Consider the following 14802-nt stretch of genomic DNA (forward strand, 5'->3'; position numbering starts at 1 on the left):
ATGTCTGGCCTCTTGTAACTCACAGCTGGACATGTCCACTTTGATTTTCACTGCCTTTAGGGACAGGTACCACTTGTGAATCTTAAGGCCTACTTCCCAGTACCCTGACCATAGGATCAACATGGAACACATCAATGCCACAATAACACACTGAAGTCAGTACAGAGGCAGTGCTGAGGGAGTGCTGCACTGTCAGAGGGGCAGTACTGAGGGAGTGCTGCACTGTCAGAGAGGCAGTACTGAGGGAGTGATGCACCGTCAGAGGGACAGTACTGAGGGAGTGCTGCACTGTCAGAGGGGCAGTACTGAGGGTGCGATGCAACGTGAGAGGAGCAGTATTGAAGGGACAAATGCAAGTCGCTGTCATGCCTCAGGAGGTGTCAGGGATTGTTCAAAACTTGTGACAAGATTCATAACTGTGGCATAAATTGATAGCGCTGTGGTAGCTAGGCAGAATTTAAAGGGGAGTGTGAGGATGATTTGGAGTTAAAATACTTGGCAAGTCCCCCTCACTTTAGATCCTCGAGCCTCTGCATCCTCTGGCTGTGAATAGCTGGTTCCCAATAGTCCAACTTTCACCTAGTTGTAGATCAGCAGCAAATTAAAGGCAGGTTTCTGATTCCCCTTTAGCTTGCATTTCAGGACTCTCAGAGGCGACTAGGCCAGTCACCATGGCAACCGCCCCATAAAAAGCAGCAACCCTAGCAGAAGATTAGTCACTTCCTGTCCACAAGCCTTCAGGCCTCTTGCTCATTACCCAACCTGAGAGACACTTTCTTTATTAATTATTTCATGAACTTTCTGGAATGTTGCCTGTTGCTCATTATCTGCTGGCTGCTGCCGTTGACATGCTTAGTTCAGTGTAACTGCTCATCGCTCACTCCGTTCATCGCTCAAGGCTCAGAGCCAAGTCCCGCTGCTGTTCTTTAGCTGGATCCTCTGCTGACGTGGACTAGGCTCTGATGATTTCCCAACGAGGTGAGGGAGACGTATGGCATGGCTGGGATTGGTGGTCCGAATTACCTCTCGCCATTGTTACCCTGGTCTCTCTGCCAGTGTTCTGAATGCAGTTCACTAAATCTTACTGCATGTAAGGGAGGCCATTCAGCCTGCTGTGTCTGTGCCAGCTCTCTGAAAGGGTTATCCAATTAGTCCTACAACCCTTGACCCCTCTGACAGTGCAGCACTCCCTCAGTACTGCCCCCCTGACAGTGCAGCACTCCCTCGGTACTGCCCCTCCGAAGCTGCAGCACTCCCTCGGTACTGCCCCTCCGACGCTGCAGCACTCCCTCGGTACTGCCCCTCCGACGCTGCAGCACTCCCTCGGTACTGCCCCTCCGACGCTGCAGCACTCCCTCGGTACTGCCCCTCCGACGGTGCAGCACTCCCTCGGTACTGCCCCTCCGACGGTGCAGCACTCCTTCGGTACTGCCCCTCCGACGGTGCAGCACTCCCTCGGTACTGCCCCTCTGACGGTGCAGCACTCCCTCGGTACTGCCCCTCTGACAGTGCAACACCCCATTTCTGAAATGGGACAATCCTGTGACCAATGGACTCATTGCAGAAGTGCTACCCACTAAGCCATGCTGGCACTGGAACCCCTACTGTAAGTTGTGCCCTGCTCATTCCCAACGCTTCCATGGGCAACAGTATCTGTGAAACTACTCGTGTGGCGCTCATGGTGAGTCCAGACACAACACCATCATCCCATCAACACACTGAAAGTCACTGAGAGGTATACAAGGTCATGACAGGTTTGGACAGGGCAGACAGACGGAGGCTGCAGCCACAGTGGATGTTTCAACAACCAGGGACATAGCTTAACATGAAGGACAAAAGGTGGGTACGTGAGGAAAGATATTTTACACAGGGACTGGCGATGATCTGGAACTTGCTTCCTTTATGGGTTGATGCAGACAAAATCAATCAAAAGGGGAAGACTTTGAGTGAATATAAATTGCAGGCCTTAGCAGAATGGGTGTGGAAGTGAGATTGAATAGATTGCTCAATAAGGAAGCAGTGTGAACTTATTGGGCCAAATGGCTTTCTTTGGTAACAAATCCAGGAGATCCTCCTTCCATGTAGCTGCGACTTCACTCACAGCACGACCTCCTAAGACAAAAGACGCAGTGGCAGTGACTTGTTGTGATCTGGAATGCCCTCTGTGAAAGAACACGGCTCATGAACAGGAAAACGTGCAGGGTTTAAGGGACAGAGCAGGGGACAGAGACCAATCCGATAGGTCTTCCAATGATCCAACACAGGAGGCCTGGGATGGAGGTTGCCAATTCCTTAAGATTCCCCTGGGGTCTTCAAGAATTGAAAGGTCACCTCCTAGTATAAGGAGGAGAGAAATCATATGGACATTCAACAGAAATCATTTTCTTTCAGCAGTTTTTGATCATTACTTCTAAAATATTGGGATTGAGAAAGGTTTTTTTTGGCCAAGAATCTTCCAATTAGGTAGCAGCGAGTTTGCTTCCCATCTCCGCCTGATAAAAGATCACTGTGACAATGGAGAGATGGGGCAGCCAGAGGCCAGGGTGGTAGGGTGGTCAGTGGGGATGGAGGCGGAGGGGAGAAGATCATGTGGTATAATCAGGACTGCATCCCGCCAACGTTAGCAGCCACTCTGCAGGAAGAGATCAGTTCCGGGTGACTGGTCTGGGAAGAACAGCATGGAGACACTGACTGGAGAAGAATGCATGGGCTACATGCTCCAGCTTGCTCCTGTGTTTTCTCTGCTTCTCCATTAAATCCCATAGATCGGGCTAGACAGGCTCAATCTAAACCCCCTCCCCCCTACACCCGTCAATGCTGGCCGACTTTACTTCAACAATGCTGCACAGTGCAATACATCCAAGAAAAATAAAATCCTGTGAGGAATGTAACCAAACAGAAGAAATAACAAGTTTGATGGTCCCATAAGGTATCCCTGACTGACATTAAAACCAATCCGTTTGACTGAGAATTCCATCCGCTATTCACTGTTTATTTTTTGTAAAATTGAATCTCATCTGAATTTTATGTTCTAGGAAGGGCTCAGGAAAAGAATATTTTCCTTTCTGTAACGTTCCAACACTCTCAGAACATGTTCAGCAAGGTTAGATACAGAGTAAAGTTCACTCTACATTGTCCCATCACACCCTGAGCAGCAACAGCGCAGGTGAGACACAGAGCAAAGCCTCTTTACATTACTCTATAAAACAGTCTTAGCACAGGAATAGCATGGATTATACACACAATAAAGCTCCATCCCATCAAACACTCCCAGGACAGGGGTAGCATGGGTTAGACAAAGAGAAAAGCTCCCTTTACACTCTCCCATCAAACACTCCCAGGACAGGGAGAACACAGTTTAGATGCAGGGTAAAGCTTCCCCTACACTATCCCATTAAACACAGGTCGTATTCACACAGGTTAGTTACAGAACATAAGAAAATGAGAAAGAAAAAGAAAAATACAGGAGTAGGCCATTAAGCCTTCATATCTACTCAGCCATTCAATAAGACTGTGGCTGATCTTTTAGCTCAGCGACACTTTCTTCCACTAACCTCATATCCCTAGATTCTCTTTATTTCTAAAAATCTATCAGTCTCTGTCTTGAATGTAATCAGCAACATAGCCTCCCCAGCTCTCTTGGGTTGAGAATTCCAAAGATTTGCTACCCTCTATGTAAATAAGTTTCTTCTCATCTCAGTCCTGAATGGCTGACCCATGATATTGAGACTGTGACCCCTGGTTCTTGACACCCCAGTCAGAAAAGATTAACATTGCATCTACTTTGTTAAGCCCTTTCAGAATTTTGTACGGTTCAATAATGTCACCTCTCATTCTTCTTAATACACCAGAGTATACTCCTAGTCTGTTTAATCTCCTGTTATGACAGGTTTGTGGTATCCCTGGAATCAATCTGGTGAACTTTTGCTGCATTCCCTCTATCACAAGTATACCCTTCTTTATAAAGGGAGACAAGACCTATACACAATATTCCAGATGTGTTCTCACAAGAGCTCTGTATAATTGAAGCAAGCATCTCTTGTACTCAAATCCTCTTGCAAGTATAAATCAACATGGAATTGGAATTGGTTTATTACACCACTTTAGTGTGTAAAACTAAAAAGGTTGTTGTCATGGGAGACTTTAACTTCCCTAATCAAAACTGGGACCTCCTTAGTGCAAGAGGTTTAGATGGGGCAGAATTTGTTAGGTGCATCCAGGAGGGTTTCTTAAATCAATTTGTATATACTCCTACAAGAGGAAGGGCCGTACTGGACCTGGTGCTGGGTAACAAGCCTGGCCAGGTGACCGACCTCTGAGTGGGAGAACAGTTAGGGAACAGTGATCACAACTCCTTAAGTTTTAAGATAAGATATAGATAAGAGAGTATTAAATTGGAGCAGGGCAAATTGCGAGAGCATTAGGCAGGAACTAGGGAGAATTAATTGGGAACAGCTGTTTTTGGGCTAGTCCACATCTGGCATGTGGAGGGTGTTTAAAGACCAACTGCACAGAGTACAGGACAAGTATGTTCCAGTAAGAAGGGACGACAAGGATGGCAAGTTAAGAGAACCTTGGATGTTTAGAGAGATGGTAAATTTAGTCAAGAAGAAAAAGGAAAATTATGTAAAGCTCAGGAAGCTAGGATCAAACAGAGCACTTGAGGATTATAAGGAAGCCAGAAAGGAACTCAAAAAGGGAATTAGGAAAGTCAGGAGGGGCCATGAAAAGTCCTTGGCAAGTAGGATTTAAGAGAATCCCAAGGCATTCTATACATACATCAAGAGCAAGAGGATAACTAGGGAGACGGTAGGACCACTCAAAGATAAAGAAGGGAACACGTGCTTGGAAGCGGATGATGTGGGTGAGGTCCTTAATGAGTACTTTGCATCAGTATTTACCAAGGAGAAGGACGTGGAGGATAGGGAGATCAGTGTGGAGCGTGCTAATATGCCAGGGCCTTTTGAGATAAAGGAGGTAGTGTTGGGTTTTTTAAAGAACATTAAGGTGTATAAGTCCCCAGGGCCTGATGGGATATACCCCAGGTTATTGAGAGAGGCAAGAGATGAGATTGCTGGGGCCGTGACCAAGATCTTCATGTCCTCTCTAGCCACAGGTGAGGTTCCGGAAGACTGGCGAGTAGCTAATGTTATTCCATTATTCAAGAAGGGAAACAGGGATAATCCTGGAAACTATAGACCAGTGAGTCTCATGTCAGTGGTAGGGAAGTTACTAGAAAGGATTCTTAGGGATAGGATTTATGAGCGTTTGGAAAACAATAGCCTAGTTAGGGACGGTCAGCATGGCTTTCTACAGGGCAAGTCATGCCTTACTAACTTGATTGAGTTTTTTTGATGAGGTGACGAGGGTGATTGATGAAGGTAGAGCTGTGGATGTTGTCTACATGGATTTTATTAAGGCGTTTGATGAGGTCCCTCATGGGAGGCTCACCCAGAAGATAAGATGCATGGTATCCATCATGAATTGGCTGTTTGGATTCAGAACTAGCTTGCCTGTAGAAGACAGAAGGTAGTGGTTGATGGGACTTATTCTAGCTGGAGGTCTGTGACTAGTGGATCCATACTGGGACCTCTGCTGTTTGTGATCTATATGAATGACCTGGATGAAAATGTACATGAGTGGGTTAGTAAGTTTGCAGATGATACGAAGATTGGTGGTGTTATGGATAGTATAGAGGACTGGCAAAGGATACAGCAGGATATAGATCAGTTGTAGATATGGGCGGCAAAATGGCAGATGGAGCTTAACCCGGCCAAATGTGAAGTGTTGCATCTTGGGAGATCAAATGTAAAGAGACAGTACACTGTTAATGGCAAGACCCTTAACAGTGTTGATGAGCAGAGGAATCTTGGGGTCCAAGTTCATAGCTTCCTGAAAGTGGCTACACAGGTTGATAGGGTGGTAAAGAAGGCATATGGAATGCTTGCCTTCATTAGTCAAGGCATTGAGTTCAAGAGTTAGGAAGTTATGCTGCAGCTTTATAAAACTTTAGTTAGGCCACATCTGGAGTATTGCATTCAGTTCTGGTTGCCCCATTATAGGATGGATGTGGAGGCTTTGGAGAGGGTGCAGAAGAGGTTTACCAAGATGCTGCCTGGATTAGAGGGCATGTGCTATAAGGAGAGGTTGGACAAACTTGGGTTGTCCTCTGTGGAGTGGCGGAGATCTGACAGAGGTTTATAAGATTATGAGCAGCATAGACAGAGTAGACAGCCGGTATCTTTTCCCCAGGGTTGAAATGTCTAATACCAGAGGGCATGTATTTAAGGTGATAGGGGGCAAGTTCAAAGGAGATGTGAGGAGCAAGTTTTTTTTACACAGATAGTGGTGGGTGCCTGGAATGCGTTGCCTGGGGTGGTGGTGGTGGCAAATACAATAGGGGTGCTCAAGAGGCTCTTAGATAGGCACATGAATGTGCAGGGAATGGAGGGTTATGGACATTGTGCAGGCAGAAGGGATTAGTTTATTTGGGCATTTTATTACTAATGAAATTGGATTGGCACAACATTGTGGACCGAATGGCCTGTTCCTGTGCTGTACCGTTCTATGTTCTGTGTTCCACTATTGTCACTTGTACCGAGGTACAGTGAAAAACTTGTCTTGTATACCATTCATACAGATCAATTCATTACACAGTGTATTGAGGTAGTACAAGGTAAAATACAGAATGCAGAATAAAGTGTCACAGCTACCGAGAAAGTACAGTGCAGGTAGACAATAAGGTGCAAGGTCATAATGAGGTAGATTGTGAGGTCAAGAGTCCATCTTATCGTACTAGGGAACTATTATAACAGCGGGATAAAAGCTGTCCTTGAGCCTGGTGGTACATGCCATCAGGCTTTTGTATCTTCTGCTTAAATGGGAGAGGGGAGAAGAGAGAATATCTGGGGTGGGTGGGATCTTTGACTATGCTGGCTGCTTTACCAAGGCAGCAGGAAGTGTAGTCAGAGTCCATGGATGGGAGGCTGGTTTCTGTGATGTGCTGAGCTGTGTCCACAACTCTGCAGTTTCTTGTGGTCCCAGGCAGAGCAGTTGCCATACCAAGCCGTGATGCATCCAGATAGGATGCTTTCTATGGTGCATCGATAAAAATTGGTGAGTGTGAAGGGGGACATGTCATATTTCTTTAGCCTCCTGAGGAAGTAGAGGTGCTGGTGAGATACCATTGCCTTCCCAATTCTTGCTGAATCTGCATATTAACTTACCCAGGTCCCTGTGTCCCAATAGATTTTGTGAGACCCTTCTAAGTTCATGATGTCCCTCTGTGACTTGTGTTCAAGGACACCAGGTTCCATCTACAATGTCCTATCAAATACTCTCAGGGCAGGTACAGCACGGGTTCACCACAAGTTAAAATCCCCTCTGCACTATGAGCAGGTACCGTGTGGATTAAACGTGAAGAAAAGCTCTGCCCACACTATCCCAGAACAGATACAGCACAGAATGAAGTTTTCTCTATCCTGCCCTATTAAACACTCCAAAGACAGATGCAGCATGAATTAGGCACAAGGTAAAGTTAAATAAAATAAAGAGCGTAATTGAAATAGAGAGCAAAGAATTTTATTTTAAAATGGCTAACATCCATGCAAGTGAAGGGGTGGTGAAATTTCTGAGGACCTCTCCCCTTTATTTCTCATTCGATTCAGTCTGGACCTTGGCAGAGAAGACCGACAGAATCTTTGGCATTCTGAAGGTTCGATATGTGGGTAAGTACATTTGTGATTCTGTACGTGAGGGTGAATGAGCGACAGGTGCTGCTCCTTTCCCCATTGAGTGTGTTTGATATGCCAATGTGGGCCTTCATGTGGTGTGAGAAGAATCACACAAGTTTTACAGCCATGTGTTGGCCTCAGTTCAACTCTGTCCACAAGTGGAGGTTCTCAGATGAGGCCTGGTTTTCCAAGAAGCCATTACTCAAAGTGATGGGACTGTTTGCTTATTCACAAGCTTTACACAAAATCCCACATGAACCAATCAGTTTACAAACTTAAAATAATGACTCAGGGATAAATATTTGGGGAAAAATATCAATGTCTACTTTAAAAGGATGTTCTATTTATGTTCCTTCATCTGGTATATCCAAAGTGAGGCTCCCAACAATAAGAGGAACTAACCCCTATTTCCAGCTCCCTCTCTCCATGTCTTTTGTCTCTCTCATTGCCTCATGCCCACAAACATGGGTATGCAGCTCTCTTTTCTTTTATCTTTGTCATTAATGAGTATAATTCAAAGCTGAGGTTCCAATGCAGATGCCAAGGGATACTACAGATTGCATACCATTAATCTGACCACATACCCAATACTCCTACCTCGTAACCAGTTCCAAGCAAATGTACTTCTTGTTTGATAAACTGACTTTTATGTGGAACCTTTTCAAATGTCTTCTGATAGTCCAAATATATCACAGCCACACAGTCTCTCCATCCATCTTTCCCTCCTTCCCACTCAGTCTCCTTCTGAACCCTATCCTGGGGGGTTACAGAATGCTCATGGGCAACTTGCTCACTCTCACACAACAGTTAACTTCAACCTAGAACTACCTCACTAAGCAAAAGGGATGGTGAAGAAGGTGAGAGTGGAGGGAAGAGAGATAGCATGGACGCAGAGAAATCTCTCTCACAAAATCCATCAGCCACCAGCCACATTAAAACATTTGTGCAGAATATCTTATGTGAATTGTCCCTCCTATCAATGTGAAGTTTCCTCTCCCTCTCTCCAGCTCATGTCTTCATTCCAGGTATCAAGTGTTGCCCTACAAAGGCAGAGGTTAGCAACATGATCTCTGACACACTGAATGTGCTGTTGCTAAGAGAGAGAGGGTAGCTTGAGATTCCCTGCTCTGTTTAACGTTTTGTCACATTAAGTCATCCAAGATTTTTCCTAATGCTTCATTTTCTGTCAAGAGAAAGATTTTGTGAAAATAATTTAACAATGAATCTTGAGATAAAAATAACCCTGCTTTAAACTTTCCACAGTATTCCGTCAAATATTCCCAGGGCAGAAATGGAGCAGGTTAGATACAGAATACATTTCCCTCACCACTGTTCCAAATACTCCAGGGGCAGATAAAGCACAACTTAGATACAGAGGCATACATTTAACAGATATGAACGGGAAGCTGTCTGAGCCATTGGGTGTTACATGATATGGAGAATGGGGAAGGGTTTTGTTTATTGGATTTCAATTTAATAAGGCAGTGGAAAAGATTTGGATTAATTCAGATTTTATTTCTTAGGGGCTATGGAAGTGGTTTGATCCACAAAAATTTTCTATAATGAAAATGAATGAGAACAGAATTAATCCATGGGGATTTTATATAGAGGGAATAAATTGGAAATTCATGAATTCTATACATTGGAAATGACTGCAAAGGGGTTTGGATCATTGTGATTCTATACAATGGAAGTAAAAGTGAAGGGGTGCATTAAGGTTGTAAACCGTTGCAGACATGGGAAGAAATATTATCCTCTGGGATTTGACACAGCAGTGGAATTGGGAATGAACTCACAGCTTTCCTCCTGTTGTTTGGCATGTGACTCATTTGTTGTGCTTAGGTTGATGAGGCAGCTTGCTGTCTCACTGCAGTTTAGAAACAAGAGTCCATTCAGTGAAGAGCAGGCCAAGAAAGGGGCCCTGAGAGATGCGCCGCTGCCAAAGCTCAAACCAGATGGTATAAGAATTCGAAATGAGGTGATTACATCAAACTGAACCTGTCCCATGTGTGAATCTGGGATCTCAGCCCACCTTCTCCTGTCCAGCTCTTACTCCACTACTGACTAATAAAAATCATGTACTGGTTATATATTAGGCCTCACACTGTGATCCGATGATGCCTGTGCCCATTTCCAAATGGCTCCGGCTTTGCCCTCTTTCACGGAGGCATAGAGTTGTACAGCACAGAAACGGGTCCTTTGGCCACCACATCCATGCCAACCTTCTTGCCCATCTACACAAATGCCATTTGCCTGCATTGGGTCTGTATCCTTCTATGCCTTACCTACTTGTGTCCATCTCAACATTCTCTTAAGTGTGGTGATGTATCTGAATCCTCTCTGGCAGCAAGATCCAGATAGCAACCAATCTCCATGTAAAAATCTCCTTCAAAACTCCTTCCTCTTACCTTAAACCTATGCCCTCTTGTTTTTGATATCCTTACCATGGGAAATAGATTCTGACTATCTACCCTATATATTCCTCTTATAATTTTATATACCTCCATTGGATCACCCCTCAGCCTCCTTCAGGCAAGAGAAAACAAGTCCAGCCTATCCAACCTCTCTCCATAACTGAAGTCTTCCAATCCAGGTGAATCACCTCAGCAATCTCTCCAGCACAAGCACATCCTTCAGTGTGGTGACCAGAACTGGTCAAAATACTGCACACAATACTCCATGTGCAAGCTAACCAGTGTTTGGTAAAGTTGCAACATAAAATCCCAACTCTTATATTTTATGCCCTGACCTATGAAGGCAAACATGCTATATGTCTTCTTCACTATCATGTGTTGCCACTTTCAGGGAATTATGGATCTGAAGCCCAAGGTCCTCCGTTCATCAACATTCCTTTACTGCACGTGCCTTACCCCTATTTGAATTCCCAAAATGCAACACCTCGCACTTGTCGCGATTAAATTCCATCTGCCAATGCTCTACCCAACTTTCCATCTCATCCTCCTATACCCTTGGACAACTTCCTCACTACCCACAATGCCACCAACGTCCGTGTTATCTGCAAACTTAGTAATCATGTCTCATACATTCACATTTAGATTGTTAGTACATGTCGCAAACGACAAGGGTAAACCACTGGTCACAGACTTCCAATAAAAAAAGCATCCTTCCACCACTACCTTCTGCCTCCCATCACCAAGTCAATTTTGGATCCAATTAGCCAGCTAGCCTTGGCTCCCAACAACAAACAAGGAACTCAATGGATCAGACAGCATCTGTGGTGGGAAATGGACAGTTGACATTTCGGGTCAAAGCCCTTCATCTGGACCCCATTGAATCCCATATGCCTTAACCTTCTGGACCAGCCTACCATGCAATAGCTTGTCAATTACCTTAGTAAAGTCATATGGATAACGTCGACCGCCCTGACTTCATCAATTTTCTTAGTTCAAAAACTCAATCAAATTAGTGAGACAGGACTTCCTCCACACAATGCCATGCTGACTATCCCAGATCTGCCCATGCCTTTCCAAATGTACGTAACTCCTATCCTTTCGGACTTTCTCCAATAATTTCCCTACCATTGACCTAAGGCTCACCGGTCTGTAGTTACCTGACTTATCCCTGCTGCCCTTCTTAAATAAAGGAAGAACATTAGCTATCCTCCAGTTTTCTGTCACCTCAGCTGCATCTAATGAAGATGCAAAAATCTCCATCAGGGCCCCAGCTATCTCCTCCCTTCCTTCCCATAACAACGTGTAATAGATCTGATCTGGCTCTGGGGATTTATCAGCCTTCGTGCATCCCACGACATGTAACACCTGCTCCTTCTTAATACTGAGCTGCTCCAGATTATCCACGTCGCCCTCCCTGAACTCACCATCTTCCACTGCCTTCTCCTTGGTGAATGTAGATAAGAAGTATTCATTTACGACCTTGCCCACATCACCCAACACCACATATATATTACCCCTTTGATACCAAAGAGGACCCACTCTCCCTGGCTACCCTCTTGCTCCAGATATACTTATAAGATGTCTTGGGACTCTCCTTAATCTTACCTGCCAAGGATACTGCTTGGCTCCTTTTCGCCCTCTTGATTTTTTCCTTCTCTCCTGCTCCCTCTATATTTCTTAAGAGATTGCCTCATTCCAGTTGCCTACACCTGCCATATGTTTCTTATTTTTCCTGATCAAACCTTCAATACCATTTGTCATCCAAAGTTCCCTAAACATGCTGTCTTTGCCCTTCACCCTTACCAGAACATACTGGCCCTGAAATCATATTAACTCTCTTTTAAAAGACTCCCACTTGTCAGCTGTCATTTTACCCACAAGCGTTTGCTCCCAGTCTACTTTCCTCAGGTCCTCCAATTTAGGACCTTAATTTGAGGAGCAACCTTCTCCCTTTCCATAACAACTTTCAACTGACAGAATTATGGTCACTGCTCCCAAGCTCTTCTCCCACTGACATTCCCAACATCTACCCAATTTCATCTCTTCAGGTTGAGTACTACCCCCTCTCCACATGTCTCAAATTCTTTCTTGGACACATTTAACAAATTCCGCCCCATCCAAGTCCCTTGTAATCCCAGTCAATATTGGGAAAGTTAAAACCCTTCACTGATATAATGCTATTTTTTTTTACACCTTTCTACGATTTGATTAGGTACCTGTTACTTCAATTCCCACAGCATATTGGAAGACCTATAGTATAACCCCAGCAAAGTGATTGTCCCTCTCCTATTCCTAAATTCCACCCATACGGTCTCACTGGACGATCCCACCAGGGTATCCTCTCAAAGTACTGTTGTTATGTTCTCCCTCATGAGTAGTGCGACTCCCCCTCCTCTTTTGCATTCTGTCAAGTCTGAAACTTCCATACCCCGGAACATTAAGCTGCCAGTCCTGCCCTTCCTTCAACCAGATTTACATGACTGCAATAACATCATAATTCCAAGCACTGATTCATACTCTCTAATCTGATTTACTTGCTAGGGTCCTTGCATTAAAGTAAATCCAGTTGAGCCTGCCAACCCTCCCCTTCTTCCTAACCTGCCTCTATCTGCTCTGCCCACTGGACTTGATTTATCCTCCACATTTTTCTCCCTACTGCTCATTCCTACTATGTTTCCTAACCCCCTGGCAAATTAGTTTAAACCCCCCTGAGCAGCATGAGCAAAGCTCCCTGCAAGGATATTGGTCCCCCTCCACTTTAGGTGCAACCAGTCCCTCTTGAACAGATCCCACCTACCCCAGAAGTGATCCTAATGATCCAACTACCTTAAAGCCTACCTCCTGCACCAGCTCTTTAGCCACAGGTTCATCCATCCTGTCCTCCTATATCTACCCTCACTAGCACGTGGCACAGAGAGTAATTCTGAGATTATAACCCGAGAGATCCTGCTTTTTAACCTTCTGCCTAACTCCCTGAATCGCTCTACAGTACCTCATCCCTCTTTCTATCCATGTCATTAACACCAATGTATATAACAATATCCAGCTGTTCTCCCTCTCCCCTCAGAATATTCTGTACCCGATCCAAGACATCCCTACCCCTGGCACGAGAGAGGCAACATATCATTCTGGAGACTCACTCTCAGCCATAGAAGCGCCTGTCTGTTCCTCTTACTAATGAATCCCTCACCACTACTGCTCAACTAGACATTTCTCTCCCCTGCTGTGCATCAGAGCCAAACGTGGTGTCACAAACCTGGCTGCTGCTGCTTTCCTCTGAGAGGCCAACCCCCCAACAGTATCCAAAATGGTATACCTGTTTGACAGAGGAATGACCACAGGAGACTCGTGTTTTACCTGTCTGCTCTTAATGCCCTTTCTGGTAAGTCACTCGCCTGCTTTCTTTCTATACCTTTGGTGCGACTAACTTGCCAAGCATATTATCTACAATATTTTCTCCTTCTCTTCTCTTCTACCTCCTTCATTATCTCATTCTCCCGCTCTTTCTCTTATCCCAATCGCTCGCTGCTAACAGAGCTACACAAACCAGCCTCAGTTCCCTTGCAGAGCCAGGTTTAGGCTGAGTTCCACTTCTTCCCAAAACATGTGGAACGGAACAATGATTAATCTCTGCTCACTCCAAGAAACATTTCAGCCACTAGGGTCCAATTCTAGACAAGAGCCTTGCAGTTTTTTCCCCCTCTCTCGTTCTGTTTAAATGCAGAGTTGCCAAATCCAGATTAATTCAGCAACAGTTTCCAAGATTTTTTGCTCCACAACTGCCTCAACTTTGGCAAAGAAAGAGCTTCCCTCACATCAGCCTATGGAAGGGGCTGAAATGAGAGAAAAGGGAACATGTAACAAAGAAAAGAACATCTGAATTTCATGCCAACTCGTCACTGTCTCACTGACGGCAATTCCATATCGAGCAATTTTGTGTGCTTTGATTATGATAACAATTAGGCGTATACCACGTCATCTCCATGCATAGACCCAATGCCAAACTAAAAGATCTGCCCAAAGGTTTAGGAATTCTGCTCTGTTGCCTGACACTGTTGGGTAGCTAACATGGATGTACTTTACCAATGCATAAGCCCCATGCTGCAGTGTACACCCTGTATGCACCACGGGCAAAGGAGACCAAAAGATGACATTCGTTGTGGGATTCCAGCTGAAGCCAAAAGTCAGGAGTTCAAGTTCTCCACCAGAGACATGAGCAGAAAGAATCCTGATTAACAATCCTAAGGGCTTGCCCTTATCCCAAAAGCAAATAGGATAAAATATGAACGTTGAACCCGAGGATCCTTGGATCCAAGCTCTCACAAAATATATTGACACCCTCCCTGATTAAATGTAGTTTTACCCAAGCCTCAGAATGTAGCCTCAGCTAATTTCTTACTCCCAAGTCAGGAACACAACCGTCAGGGAGACACTGAGATAACTCCGTGGGAACTTGAGTCTCTGCACTGCCTTGTGATCCTGGAAGAAAGTGTAGCTGTTGGAAGGGGTTGGAAATTTGGTCACTACAGATCATTCCTCCAGTGTCAATCCAGTCCTGACTACATCAACTGCCTCCACCTCCTACATTTTCATTCTCCTCCTACTGACTAACGCACCAAGGAAACCCACTCTTTCTTTCCTTTCCTAAACTGATG

General features: G+C 44.9%; 1 protein-coding gene across 3 annotated transcripts in view; it reads right to left on the reverse strand.

Annotated features, from left to right (window-relative positions):
* Positions 1-14802, reverse strand: part of col5a1 (procollagen, type V, alpha 1) — a 182140-nt gene that overhangs the window by 132243 nt on the left and 35095 nt on the right. The window lies entirely within an intron of this gene.

The sequence above is a fragment of the Pristis pectinata genome, chromosome 23 (genome assembly GCF_009764475.1).
Source record: "Pristis pectinata isolate sPriPec2 chromosome 23, sPriPec2.1.pri, whole genome shotgun sequence".
NCBI lineage: Eukaryota > Metazoa > Chordata > Chondrichthyes > Rhinopristiformes > Pristidae > Pristis > Pristis pectinata.